Below are 15,191 nucleotides of genomic sequence, written 5' to 3' on the forward strand. Positions count from 1 at the left end.
GCTTGGGAAGCTAACACAGCCTCAGCAAGGTCTTGTGTGCCCTCTGTGAAATTAAAAGCAGTGTGTGATTTTATCTGTGTGGTGCAAAGCACTGTCTCCCCTTTCACAGTCAAAAGAGAAACCCTCTTTCTTCTCTGTGTTCCTAGTCAAATGCTCCTGTTAACTCTCGTACATGGTGTTTGACAGTGTTTTTTGACTAAATAGATGCAGTTTCTGTGTAGACAAGTGTATGAACAACAAACAAGAACCGATGGCAGGACTCCCAGTGAACGAGATGCATGTGTACTACATCATCTTCCTGGCTCCTTCCTGCACTCAGCTCCATCTGTTTGGGTGGTTTCATGGCTTGACATCCACACAGTGTTAATTCATAAGGCACCCTCTCTAACTGTAAAGTTTCTTGTCTTCCTGAAATATGAATGCATGGTGCAGCATCGATAAGGTCAGTCTTAGCCATCATCACTCCTACTGCTAAAGAGCAGGCATTCTGCAAAGCCACAGTAAAACCTTTAGGGATGAGAGAGCTCAAAGAGGTGAGCTATGTATTGAATTCTCTAGAATTACACCAATTTACACCAGTTGAAAAACTGACATAATTGATTTTATTGGAATGATCCTTAGTTTAGATCAAGAAATGTGGAAGAAACAGAGGTCTCAGATGCAGTTACCTGTAGCAGCTGAAAGAGTAAATATTGTTCACTCCCTTTAAAACCACTTTGGAGTGAATGGAGACATATACATAGAAATACAGCATAGCAGAAGGAAGGCTATCCCCATGTGGTTCTGGGAGAGATCTGAAGATCAAGAAGATCCCTCACATCAGCTACATCAGCTTTTGCAGGCTGTTAATCCACAGTTTGGGAAGGACATTCTTTCCTACCCTCAGTACCTGGCTGCTCTCACAGCCACATGCTCCCTTCAGAAGCAGGGTGTGGGAATTCTATTCTCCTCCCATATTCCAGGAAAAAAAGCCCATGGGGACATAGGAGGGAGGTGCAGGGGCAAATGTGCTGCCACACAGGACTGACACTCTGCAGCTTGTGTTTCCTCTCTCGCTGCCTCTCCTATATGGTGTCTCTGTGTTTGTAAAACATGCTGGGGAGGTTGTAGGGCCAGCAGGCGAGGTGGCACCACAGGTAAACCAGCCATGGGGAGACAGAGCAGTGGCAACGCGAAGTGTCTGCCATTCCCACAGGGGATTTCCTGCTAATGCCAAGATAGGTATTCGGGAGCTCTCTGCCAGACTTGCTTCATCAGGCAGTAGCTCCTGGTGTATTGACATCATGCTGTGATTTTCCACTGCAGGATTTGCCACAGACAGTTTTGAAGAAGAGGCAGGCACCACACTTAGCACAAAAGAGCAGCAGACAGCTTGCTCCCTGCCTACATCCACGCTACGCTGCGCTGCGCCGTTCATTATGTGGCCCATTCTCATCTCTCCCCCTCATCCACCGAGTCTTACTCTCCAAATCCTGCTCTCGTCGCCACGAGCAACACCAAACAGATTTTACGTATTACACTCACTCTTCACGTTTCCTCTCCACACCAGATCTTTTTCACAACCTCCCACTCTCCCTCTTGCAGACTAACATTTTATCCTTCCCACCCACCGGTGCCATTTGTTCGTGCGGGAGGTGGACGCTGCTGGCTCAGCTGTAGCTCCTGCTCTACCAGCAGGTCCTGCTCTCCTCCTTCCCAAGAAATGGAGGGTGGGAGGCAACAGGGTTCAGACCAGCTTGAAGGCAGTCATGGCAGAGAGGGAAAGGCTGGGTAGAAAGGCAAGGCTTCAGATCACTGGGCTATTCCTACTCACTGAGATGGTCAGTGTGTGAGTAGAAATGAGCCACAGGCACATCACAGGAGCAATTAACAACAAGGTTCGGTAGCTGTTGAAACAGCTGACACTACTAATGGGCACGGGGATGGGACTCACAGCTGCTCTTGTGATGCTCCCAGGTTTGGGTGACCTGGTTGTCCCCTGGCCAGGTGGACAGCCCCATATCATTAACTGCACCAGGGTCATGCCATGGATTAAAGCCTGACAGCCTCCAAGTACCACATCCTGCAGCAGCCTCCCTGTTTCACGTACCATTTCCGGAAGGAGGTTTTGGGATATGTTTTTCTCTTTTCTCACCATCATCCGAAGCTACACCTGAGGGAAAGGAACCAAAACTCTCCTCACTTCACACCCCATACCCTTCAGCCTCCCTACAAAGAGGAGTCAGGGGAGAAACTCTCCATTTACACTTCAGGCGGGTGTAATCTGATAGCTCTTGTTCAGCATGAAAAGAGACATGGGTCAGCATAACCTTTAGCCTTGCAAATACAGCAGTGTTGTTGCGTGTTACACAGCTACCTGCTTTGTGTAAAACTAACAGCACGGGTCTCAGATCTCCAGACGTGTCAGGATTTGCTTGGACTTGTCCTGGCCTGCCTGAGGTTTTGTTTCAGCTTAATTTTTTATAACAGTAATTATCCAGCAATCAGGTGCTATTACCTAATTTGTTTAAATTTTTTCCTTAGCTTTATATGATTGTATGGTATAACGTTTACATATTGTTACATATATAGCTATCTCTGTACCTAGGAGATATCAAGAGCAAGTAGTTATTCTGCATAGAGTGGAGTGTCTATGGCCCTAGAACAAAAAATAAAGGAATACAGGCATGGCAGATGATAGCAGGGGACTTGGGAGTACAGGTACAGAATTATTCTGGAGGCCTCAGGGCTATAAATCTCTTGCCAGGGCTCAGTTATGGGTCATTAAAGGGTCGCAGCCTTGGGAGATGGGTAAAACCAGTTTGGGGGATAAGTAGGAGAACAGAGATTGAGTATCCAGTGTATGTAAACACTGCACAGGTAGTAAACACAGGCGTAATGGGGAGCTGTGAACCAAAGAAGGAAGAACAAGGGGTAGAGCACGTAAGCAGTGTATAAAAATGACCCCAAGCAGACCCCAGAGCACAGAGGTAGCACCCACCACCCTCATACTCCTCCTGGTGAGGATGCGGGATGCGGCTGTCCTGACGTCCCCTTAATGCTGAAGCCATAGACCTGAGGAACCAGTGGGGCAGAGAAAGGGTGAGCATAACAGCAGAGAATGGGGAAGATACTAAAAAGTTTCTGTGTATTAATTTTAATTGTACATAATCTGAACTGTTAGGATTGTAAACAGACTAATAAGTATTGGGTAAGACTGTTAAGATTTTAAATATACTACTGGTAAATTCTCATATTTGCATACAAGGCTTTTTTTTTTTCATCATAACAGGATTTCAAATGTAAGAAATTGATGGGAGTTCAACCCACCTACTCTATTACTTGGATGCAAAAAAAATTGGTAACGTCAGCGGGTCCCCTGCACACCCGGATAGAGCTAAAGGACAGAACAACCCTATTGCTTTCTTACTTCCTACCTGCGATATAAAATACCCCATACAGTACAAGGAAATCTGTTAAAGGAGTGGATCTGTTAAAGACAGTGCAACAAGCAGCAGTAAGACTCCTTTTTCTTTGGCTCCTTATCTTATCTGATACACTTTGTTACTCAGTTACCAGATATTTAGCAACTTGACCAAAAGCAATATTTTTTTTTTCCCTGGATAGCCATAAAAAATAAAATTTCATCATTATTTATTCTGTCTTATCTTCAGTAACTGAGCTAGTCAGCTACAGATCAGTTAAAGACATCAGCCTGCCTATAAGCACTGACATGGAACAGCAGCTCACCAAGAGGAGAGGAAATCACAGCTAAAACAGTAGGTTTCTTTCTTCACAGATGCATGGAAAAACTATTTTAAAACAAATCTTCCCAACTGTAAGTGAGTGCAGATGTCCTTCTGTGACCGTTACACAGAAGTTGCTATGGCAAAACCCATGTGTGCTTATTCACATGTCAAAATCACCATGTTCAGAGAACCCAGCTGCTAGCCAGACCTGATGCTGAAACGAACAGTCTCATTGCTACTGGGTCACTGATGACAGCCAGCACTTTTAAGGACAGCTTGTTGCAGGCCAGGGATGAATGTGGTTGTACAGGTTATTGGTTGGACAAGACCAGTGTGAGAATCTGATTGTGTTTGTGATAGCTCTTTAGGAAATCTGAAGATATTGATTTGAGGTACTTGTGTTAGAGCTTGGTCTAGTTCTACATATTATTTTACATTGGTGAGTTTGATGTGAGTTTTTGCGCAGAGAATCTATTTGCCTGCTAAATGAAGCAGCTGAGAGATTATCAGACTACCTAGTGTGTTGAAATAGCTGGCTTTAAAACAAGGGAGATACAACTGTTTAACTAATGTAACATGTTTGGTCACAGGTAAAAGTCTAGCATGACTTAATATTTGTATAACATATAAAACTTTAACAAAAGCTGTAGCAATATGTACTAGAGGGATTTATTTTTCATATATTCTCAAAATATATCCTGAGTTTCTCATGCAGTAGTGGAGAAAAGATATACTTCTGGAGTGGCTTTGCAGTGGAAATGAGCTCAGACTGTCATGCCAGGCAGCAAGGGTGTAGATGACCCATTAGCCCACTGGCATTTGTCAGGGAAGCAGGGCAGATTCAAGTGACTTGGTGTCTTCCCAAACTGCCAGACATTGTACGTATTTTTCTTCATGAAGCCAACTTCCTCTGGTCACAGAAGAAAAATTTTCTAATGATTTCAGATTTTAGTGAAATACAAATGTAAGTTTCGTGAACCAAAGGGTGTGTTTAATCTGGTGGCTGCAGAGAAGCTCATCCTCCCTGGTTAGCACAGGAGGTTGTCTTGATCTGCTTCTGCCCACTGCCACCAGGATTGGTGATGCTGGGGCTGAGCCTGGCTACATGCAAGGCTGCTTGGGTTGAGAAACCAGGAGTATCCCTACAGTGAGGGCTGAGGATAAACAGGAGCTTGGGTGGAAGGAGGAATGGGGTTGTGGCTCCCAGCCTCACTGTCAAGTAGAGAGACACTGGCCACAATGCAAAAGCCCCAGTGTCTGCTGACTGTCAGCTCTACAGCCCCTGCCTACGCTATCCATGTTGTCCATGAAGCTGGAAGTTTGGAGTATAAGCGTGTTTGTTACCAGATTCAGAGGCATGATCTCTCCTCTAGAAGAAACACCAACTTCCATATGTCCCCTTTAACCTGGTAACAGCAAACCCCACATTTTTAGGATATGACAAATGGGATCACCATATTATTGCAGAATCGAAAACAGACACTCAAGGCAGCCCTCACCACATCTTGTTTCAGCTTAGTTCTCCCTACCGTGTATTTCATAGTGTAACCAATGCAAGTTGCGTTACCAACACAGGACATATCTCAACAGCTCATTAAGTGCTTCAGGAAGAGGTGAGTCCCTCATTCCCTGTAGATGGCAAAGTGACTAAGACTGTACAACAAGGTAGCACAAAATCCAGACATTTTTGAGATTACTTGGAAATCGAAATGACAGCACTTTATAACAGAGGTTTCTCCCTAGCTTAAATCCATTACTGATGGCATTACAGAAGGAATGGTGTGGTTTAGGATTCTGCTCCCTCCTGCCTGCTCCTCTCCATGGCTGAGCAGTGCTGGTGCTGCTGGACATGCCAGCAGTGCCTTGCTGGGTGGACTGACCTCCACCAAGGCATGTTTCCTTCTCAGCTTCCTTCCCCACATCTGCTCTCAGGTGACTGATTTGCAACCATTCCCGAGCAAACCCTGGGTAACATGCAAAGCTATGTTCAGTGTCATTGTATTTCTTTCCCACAGATGCATTCACACACAAACATGCATGTGTAGGCACACACACTCTCATCTTTATTTTATGTTTGTGGTCACAAAAGTATTAACCATTATTATAACTAAACCAAATGACTATATGAGATTGTGGCTCAGGTACTCTCGATGAGCTGCAGAGATTCTGTGAGAAAATGCTTTGCTAGCTTGTATCTTTGTTTTCCAGTCTTTCAGGGTAAATTTAAGATAACCCTCATGTTTGCTTTGCAGCAAGCATGCTGACTTTGCATACTTCTCCCACCCCCATATCCTATTGCTCGATTTTAAACTAGGAGATCAAACTCTGGGCAAAGACTCCATTGTACAGCTTATTTTTCTTTTCAGCAGAACTGAGAAAGAGAAGTATTTAGATTTCATGAGTGCTTAGGGCCAAATTTCCAGGCTGGCTTCAACTTTTGCTTTCACAGCCTCATCTATTTAAGCTTGTTTGCTTGCAGTACCATGCTGCAGACTGGCCTCAGCCTCTGCATCTGTCACGTCTACTTGAACCAGATATGCTGTTACTGACAAAGACCGCAGCATGTGCATAATTAATTACTAAGCTGGTTCTTGCTTGAGCAAGGACAGTTAAACCCACAGCTTGCTCATTGAAGTAATACAGTTATGTCATTATACAACTGCTTCATACAGAGACTGTTTATGCCACTTTTTCTGAGCAGCACAAGCTGTATAATTGCTCCTACAGGGAGTCTCTCACTAGCTCATCTGTCAGTGAGAATTGTAAACCCATCACACCATGGCAGGTCTGGGCACACCCAGGTTAAGAGCTGATCTCTAAGTCGGGTAAGTCACACAGACCTAGCAAGATATTAGATCAGCTCCTGTGATGCTGGCTGGTAGTGGAAGCTGTGAGTTTTGCAAGGCTTCACATGTTGAATTTTCATGAAAAAGGCAGAAACAGTTGCATTGATTTCCAAAAATTATATTTGACCTGTAATCCACCTTCACATTAACATTGTATGTGCTGAAGAAGAAGGTTCTGCTATGATCTAAAGGACTAGTTTAAAGCAAATAGTTCTAGGGTCAAAATTTTCTGTATAGAAACTTCTGTTCTAGCATAAGAAATTATTTTTTATTTGTCTCCTGGCAAAGAGTTTAAGCTCAACCAAGAAGTCACACTTACACTGCAATGAAAGTCCTCACAAGACATCCATCTTCTGTAGCCCATCATGTTACACATTACCTGGGAAGAACAATTTAATCTGGTACACAATAGCAGGAGTCTGAACATCTGAGCACATCATCACATATGGTCCATGTTACTCATGTAGAAGTCTAAGAGGGAGTTGAAACCTGACCTCTGGAGCATGTGAGAAGCAAAGATATTTTCTTACACAGTCCAACCTGTATGGAGTACAGATAAGGTGGATTGACAACCTACCTAAAGTATTACAGTAGGTCCAATGACTATATTCTTACTATAGAAAGGGACTGCAGAAGATCTTTGTGTCCAAACTTAGATCTCCTAATGCATATAATGCATGTGATGTGCCCAAGCTATAACTATGGTCAAGCTGAAGACAGCAGTTTTGGTGGCAAGTTTATGAACCATGATGCTGAAGACTAGAGTCTGTTCTCAAGCATTCTCTTGATACAGAGTCCTGGATTTCATGTGATTATTACACTGACGTTCACAAGAGCACTTCTTTTCCCATTGGTCAGAGGGAGTAAAGTCTTGTTAAATATAGCCACTTGCTCAATAAAATGCAGTTGAAATATTATATTCACCCTACGTTTATCTTCTACTAAATAGAAATGTTGGCTAACAGAAGTCTGACCACAGGACTGGCTGTCCTTTAGAAGGACAATGATTGGAACTTGAAGACAGCACGGCTCAGTGAAGAAGAATGGGTGGTGATCTGTAATTTAAACCTCCTGTCAATGCAAATGCTTCCATGCCAAAGAGAAAAATGAATACCCCCATCAAACGCAAATTATATGATGCAGAAATCTCACATTCATTCTATAATCAGCTGCTGCCCAAGGTTACTATCATTTAGTATGGAATGACTTCAGTGGGATCCAAAAATTGTTTCATTATATAGGGAGAAAAATAGGTGTTTTCAATCAAAAATGGCTAAGAAGGAACAACTGAAGATGTTAGATGAGGCCTTCTGGGAGACATCTTGGATATGTTCAATGACTTACTCTGATCCAGCCACAGCCCCAGGAAATGTGGGAAGTAAGACTGCTCCCACGCTGGAGACACCACTCACTTTAAAGGAATACATAATATAGCATCTTATGGGCTTTTAGATGCTTCAGTTTGGCACAAAATCCTTTTCTTTCCAAGAAAAGGCATATAGAAAAGTGCTGATATTGTGCTTATGGCTGTAGCACAGAAAAGCAAGACTAACCTACAGCTGAATCTTCAGAAAGGCCCTGATCACAAAGGTGCTTTAAGCTGGCTAATGGTCCACATCCTCTGAAAACACAACTTTCTACTGCAAGTGAGTCAGCACCCAAAGAGACTGCATTCCAAGTGCCAACCATGTGGCAAAATCCTGTCACTAACCAAGGAATAGATCTTAGATGTCCAGTTACGCTTCATGGACCAATTAAATCTTGGGCCAGGTTTTGAGTGTCTCCAAGGACAGTTGCTATTTCTGAGCTCTGTTCAGTAAAGTCTCAGCCTCCTGCTACCTTCACTGTCTTCCTTTTCTCCTCCACTCCTTCCATCTGTCCTATCACCCCATAGGTGTGGATACTTACATAAAAACTGCTCAGCATAAGCAGATCTCACTACTCTTTGTTATCTCTCAAGTGAACATTAAGGTTGCACCTACCTCCAACAAACTGATGGACTTAATTTACCAGCATAAAATTAAATATCCAAAAGTAAACCCATGCACAATATTTTTGTGTATATAAACAGTTACCTGACCTGCAAAATCAGTGAAACCTGGCTTCCATCACTGCTCTGGTGTGGATTCTCTGATGTCTAACAAAGACAAGATCATCAGCTTCTCCCATATTGCAGGATGTAAAAGTGTCTCTGTCCTAGATTAGGTCATTTAATTTCATGAAATTCATATTAATTTGGTGTGTTTCAAATCTTTATTATTTTGTCACATTAGGTGCAAAAAAAAAAAAAGAACACTTTCAGAATATATAAAATGGAATGGAGAGAAGGCAAGAGAGAGAGAATGAGACGGAGAAAGTGTAACCTGAATTTCTTTAAAACAAAACAAGCTAAAAATTCACGGAGACACAGTTGCAAATTTGGGTGGCACTCTAGCCAGAAAATATCAGGAACTGGCAAATGCAACCAAGTGCTGTAGTGCTCCAAGGAATCCTCTCAAAATAACTATAAACTTTTCACTTAGTTCCCATCAAGAGTGAGAGAAATTCATGCCATTTGCTCCATTTCCCAAATAATTTTTCTACTATAAATGTTATTCTCACTAGCAATGTATTTGCGTCCTTAAAAAGTTCCATTTCAAAGATGAGTAAGGTTGCTAAGTGACATTAGCATTTAAATCAAGGAAATGAATAATTAACACCTCACATCTGGCACTGCCCACATATTAAATGCAATAGTCTTACGAAATATAAAGAAAACCATCTTTCAGTCCCCACACAGCTCATAGACAGGAGTTGTTGTCCATTTAACTATTTCACTGTCTAATTACTTTTCCTTGTAGGAAGGAAACAATGGAAATATTAGTTACAAATTTTCAACTGATAGTGAGTTTTTAGTATAATATGTCTGTTTCTTGAAAATTGATGTTATATATGTGATCAAGTGATAGACACCAAATATCCAGTGTCTCTGGCTTTGAGAATGATCATTATGGATGTCTCCTGTATTTAACAGCATGTAATTTATTGTCATTTTAACTCAAGCTCACAAGAGTTATGCAGTTGCCACATGAGAGCTTCATATGGTGTTTGATGAAAATGTTCATGTCTTCTTAGAAATCTGCCCTTGCTTCTCCACTTTAGTTTTATTGTTTTCAGGTAAACTCAGATATTACCTTTAAGAATCTTGAGAAGAGACTGATCCCAAGACCAGCATGCAGAACTTAATAGAAGCACACAGATACTGACTTGTCCCATTGAAGACCAGGTAGAATAATGTGCTGAAGTAGTTTAAACAAAGACATCAAGTCCTGTACATAAACCAACCACTGCTTAAATACTTTTGGAAAGAACAGCCAGGAGGTAGATACATAATTTCTCCAGGAAGAAAAGTTGCTTTTGAATAACCACCACATGCAGCCTACAGGAAGCCCACATTCAAGCCATAAGAACTAGTACGAGACCTGTATGGAATCATAGAACCATTTCATATGGAAGAGACCCTCAGGATCATCGAGTCCAATCATAACCTAAACTAATTCTACCACTAAATCATGTCCCTAAGAACGTCGTCTAAACACCTTTTAAACATCTCCAGGGATGATGACTCCACCAGTTTCCTGGGCACCCTGTTGCAATGCCTGACAACCCTTTCCATGAAGAATTTTTTTCCTAAGATCCAATCTAAACCTCCCCTGGTTCAACTTGACGCCATTTCCTCTTGTCCTATCACTTGCTGCTTGGGAGAAGAGACCAACACCCTCCACGCTACAACCTCCTTTTAGGTAGTTGTAGACAGCGATAAGGTCTGCCCTCAGCCTCCTGTTCTCCAGGATAAGCAGCCCCAGTTCCCTCAACTGCTTCTCATAAGACTTGTGCTCCAGGCACCTCACCAGCTTCACTGCCTCCTCTGCACTCTCTCTAGTACTCCATGTTTAAAAGGAAACAAACAAAACCCACAATGCAGAGCTCTTTGCCAGCCACTCTGGGCAATGTGCCTAACACTAGCTCACATTCATTTGGTACTCAGTAAACCTCAGCACATACCATAAGTGCATCTTCTGCTTTTCTTTTACAGAGGCCAAAGTGCAGAGGTTTCTTCATTACATCAACTACTTGCTTCAGGCCAGACAGTCAAAGAGTGCAGGTCACAGGAACTCAACTTGATGAGTACAGCAGTAGGGAGATGCATGCGCGGTGCATGTAAACGTGGAATTTGGATATGGAGTAGTAGGAAAATACATCACAAAGTTCAGGTGATCAGAAGCCATTGATGTCAATACTTCCTGGCACTTGGAAGGTGCAATACTATTTTTTCCCCTTAGACATGCTAATCTCTTAGATGCTTTATAATTCCTGCCTTTAAAGTTGACTCTTTCAGGAACTTAAGATAGAAATGCACTTGCATTTCACATCTTCTGGAGAAACTTTGAGATGCCCTCCCGGGAGAACAGAAATATCTTCCAGAGCTGGTTATATTTGTGTCTCCTGCCTGCTTAAGTGCTGCCTCATGATACAAACTTAATAAGGCACAGAGGAGGGCAGCTGTCCAAACAGCAAAATTATCCTTCTTCCTCTCAGAGAACTAAAGGTTCTGATGACACCTGCTGGCTCCATGAGGACCAGGCAACCCCCACTGCAGCTCTTGGCTTCTTGTATGTAAAATCACAGACCAGATACATTATCGAGTACGAAAATGTTCCTTTGCTATGAGTCAGAGCATCATAGGAAACAAGACTGGGAGTGACTTTAAAAGATCCTTTACTCCATTCCCCCGGAATAAAGCAGGGTTAACACTACTCCCATCATACCTGATGGATGATGGTTTTACCTGTTAGTGAAAACTGATAGTATTTCTCTGGACACACTACTACAGTGTTCCATCATTTTTGCATTCCTTATAAAAGCTTCCACAGTTAGAAAGATATCCTATTAAGAGATAGTTATAATTTTATTTGTGTGTTCAAGGACAAGTAGAAAGCACTTGACTGTAAAGTTGAAAATATCAAGGAGATACTTCAGCCCTATGTTATGAAATACTACAGCTTTACTGCTTGTCCATCTGGTACAGTAACACACTCATCCCACCCCAGGAGAGATGCAGGAATACATCCTTTTCAAAGATGCTTCCACTACAGGAATGCTCCCATATGAACAATTAATGGGTCTCGATTTCTATGAAAAATCTCAGGCTTATACACAGTGTAGGTGTGGAGCCATCAGGGTGTTTGCATCCAGCTGATTTCAATTATAATGTGCGCTCTTTGAGTGGGAGAAGCAGCAGCCACCTTGATGAATCATCTTGTTGACAAACTAGATATGTTCAAGAGACTGTATAAAGAGCTGTTTTATAACTGTTAGAGCATGTTAGTTTATGTGTTATGAGTAATTTCACAGTGAGACTTCAGAAGAAATACAGATCCTTGAAAGTCATCTCTGTGTATCATCTCCTCAACTACTGGTACACTGCTATTTTCTTTAAGAAACGTGGAAGAGGTTAAATCAGATTCAGCCCAAATATTTTCCTAAATTAACACCTTTTACCCTAATTCTTCTCATCAAACTCCGGCCTGGACAATATTTCTGACTGATTTTGATTAGCTCCATCAAGACTGGGATAAATATCCTGCATCTACCCTTGAGAAACCAAATAGGTAGCCACTAGCCTAGGACAGAAATTCACAGGGCCTAAAGTGAAATGTGTCTATTTGGTTACTACCTTGTTTGAATATGGCAAGAAACTCAGTTCCAAAAAATCTCTTACTGGGATCCTGGTACAGATGTATTTAATTAAACCACCAGTTAGCTGGTGTCTTGGTACTTCAGTCATGCCCATCATATCTCACCGTCCACTTTGAAGCTCAGCTGTGGTCAAGTTATGACATTGCTAAAATGGGACATGACGGGTGAAATAGAGACATTACCTAAGCAAGGACTATTGCTGTACCAAGGAACTTGTCACTGGAACAAACTGTAGCTAGCAGAGGGAAACCGAGCCCAAAACAAACAAATATTAAAACAAACCCCAAATATTATTAACAAATTTTAAGATGACCAGTTGCTCCACGGTTGCTGAAGGTTTCCTAAACCAGGTTGGGGAGAGTAAGAAAGAGGAAAAGTAGCCACTGAAGCAGAGGTGTTGCCAGTCCCACAAGAACGGCAAAAGGATGAAACGGATCTGTAATAGAAATTGTCTGAATATCTGGAACAAGTGGCTGTGCTGCCTCTGCAGTATCTACCTGCAGGTACCCAGGAGTCACAGGGTTTTTGACAAACAGATTGGTGAGAACATGGACTACATGATCACTGCCAAATTTTGCAGAGTTGCAAATGCATACAAAAAAACCCATGTCTATTAGAGAACAGACAGTCTCTAGCTCAATTGCTGACATGTCAGTTGTCTCTTGCCCAGACTCAGCACTCTGCTGGCACAGGCTCCCAGCAGAGATGCAGCTGGGCAGCAATACACATGTATCAGTCTTGCTTGTTCTGGTCTCAGGGGTGGTTTTGCCTTAAACTGCAGAAAAGTGCAATTTTGCCAGTGTGACACATCAGCAATCCTCTACCCCTAAATCACTCTGAATATGTACAGTTTGGCAGAGTGTTATCCATATGCTGTGTGGTGTTTTACTGCTCAGAAAGCTCTGTTGAATTCAAGGGGTGACTGACAGTATAAATAGTAGCTGGTGGGAGGAATACGTTACTCGCAATAGTGTGTGGATAGTCTCAGCAAGGTGTTACCCAGCATGAAAAACTAGCAAGGGCTTCATGAGTAACTAGAGAGGAAGACAATTCCCTCAGATGTCTGTACACAGCCAGTACATCTCATAGCAGCCTCCTTTTTCTTACAGTTAAAATAAGATTGATATGGATTTTGTGTTCCAGAAAATAATTAACTGAGAGATTCAAAGACTTTAAGACTTCTTCAAACCATTCTTTCACTACCATCTATAAATAATACTTCAGCTTTTGTATATTAAACAACAATATTGTTGCATCTTAGCTCAGGCAGGGCTTTCAGTGATGACCAAGTGTGTCGGGGTTGGGGTGCAAGGGCTACAAAGAGGCTTAGTTGCTCTTATTGTTGCTAATAACAATGTCCAAGGAAACTTCCTGGGATTGAGTGTCCTCACTGCCCCCCATCTGTGAGTGACTGTATCTTCTGGATATATCCTTGAGCAAGAGTTTCTGTTTGTGCATGAGCATGTGCACTCCTTGGACCATCATTCTTGTGTACTGTTGTGTAGTAACAATATCCCTGACTGGTACTTCGAACCTACAGTTTGTTAAATGTTGTCAGAGTGTTGATTGATTTTGGATTACCCAATTGCTCATTGGGTTCTGCCATGTGATTTCAGTTTCAGTTGCAAATTAAAGTTGGTTTAAGCTTACCATTTCCTTGAAGTAGTTTTGGGGTGCCTTGGTGACACTGCAACACTGCATAACCCCTCTGTTGATCTTGTTAAGAGCATAAAACCCACAAGTTGCCCCCAGTAATATGTCCTTGCAACATAAATACAAACCTCGTCAGGGGGCTACGTTCAGGTCTTAAGCACTTCTTAATCAAATCTTTCACTTTGTAAGCAAACACTGTTGTCACTTACAGAAGTAATACTCATCAGCAACAAGGCACTTTTACATTAAGTCCTTTATTTGCCCAAATCCTTTATTTGTTTTCTAAAATGTCACCCTTTTCTCTGACAATGTTTCCACTTAGACTGCATATAATAATTTATTTTTTTTTTCAGTTCAGTTGAAAAGTCGAGACTAGTCCCCTTATTTCAAGTATGAAGGCCAAATTCTTTTTCTTTTACAATCCAAATCAGAATGGAATGTTCTGTTTCATTTGGGAATATTTTTTAAAGTAATTTAAGAGTATGAGGGGAATATAGGGAGTTCCATGTTTATATTTTATTTGGAATTAGGCCGGTGATCAAAATAGTGAAGAGTTTAGATCATGCCCACACTACAGAAGTTGCTGAGTAAACTGTCTGTCTTAAAGAGTGTGCCTTGTCCAAATAATAGTGTTCAAGGCCCAAAACAAGCTGTCAAATCTGTCCAAGCAAAAACAATTGAAAATTCAAAAAGTTTATTCTTACTTCCCATAGCTCTGTACAACTTCTGCAGGAATATCAGCTACCCCCATTTTGTCTTTTATAAGAGAAACAACACTCAGTGCTTATCAGTCAGTTAATTCTGGCCTGTTGGTATGTTACTCAATAGACGGTAAGCCCTTGGAACAGGGAATGGAGTCCTGGTCTCGCCTCTGAAAGGAATGGCCAAATTGCAGGGCGAGAGAGATGACAACACCCCTACAAATGCTCTGTACCTGCTCCCTCCCTCCCTTTTCTTCCCCTACTCTGGTGAACAGTGACCTACTGTTTTACAAACGGGGTATTTTAAGCAGGATCGGATCCTGCTTCCACCACTGAGCAGCTCAGAGCCTGCCTGTGAAATAATTCTCATGGGTGACGGGATGTGCAGGGCCAAATCCTGCTGGGGTGCTGCAGGGCTGGAGGCAAAAAGTTCACTGCTCTCCTGTTTCTCATGAAAGATATAATGTATTTACTGGAATATAAACCTACATCATTATGCCATTTATGGGAAACACAATACTTGC

Source organism: Nesoenas mayeri (assembly GCF_963082525.1).
Source record: "Nesoenas mayeri genome assembly, chromosome: 5".
In the NCBI taxonomy this organism is placed as follows: Eukaryota; Metazoa; Chordata; class Aves; order Columbiformes; family Columbidae; genus Nesoenas; species Nesoenas mayeri.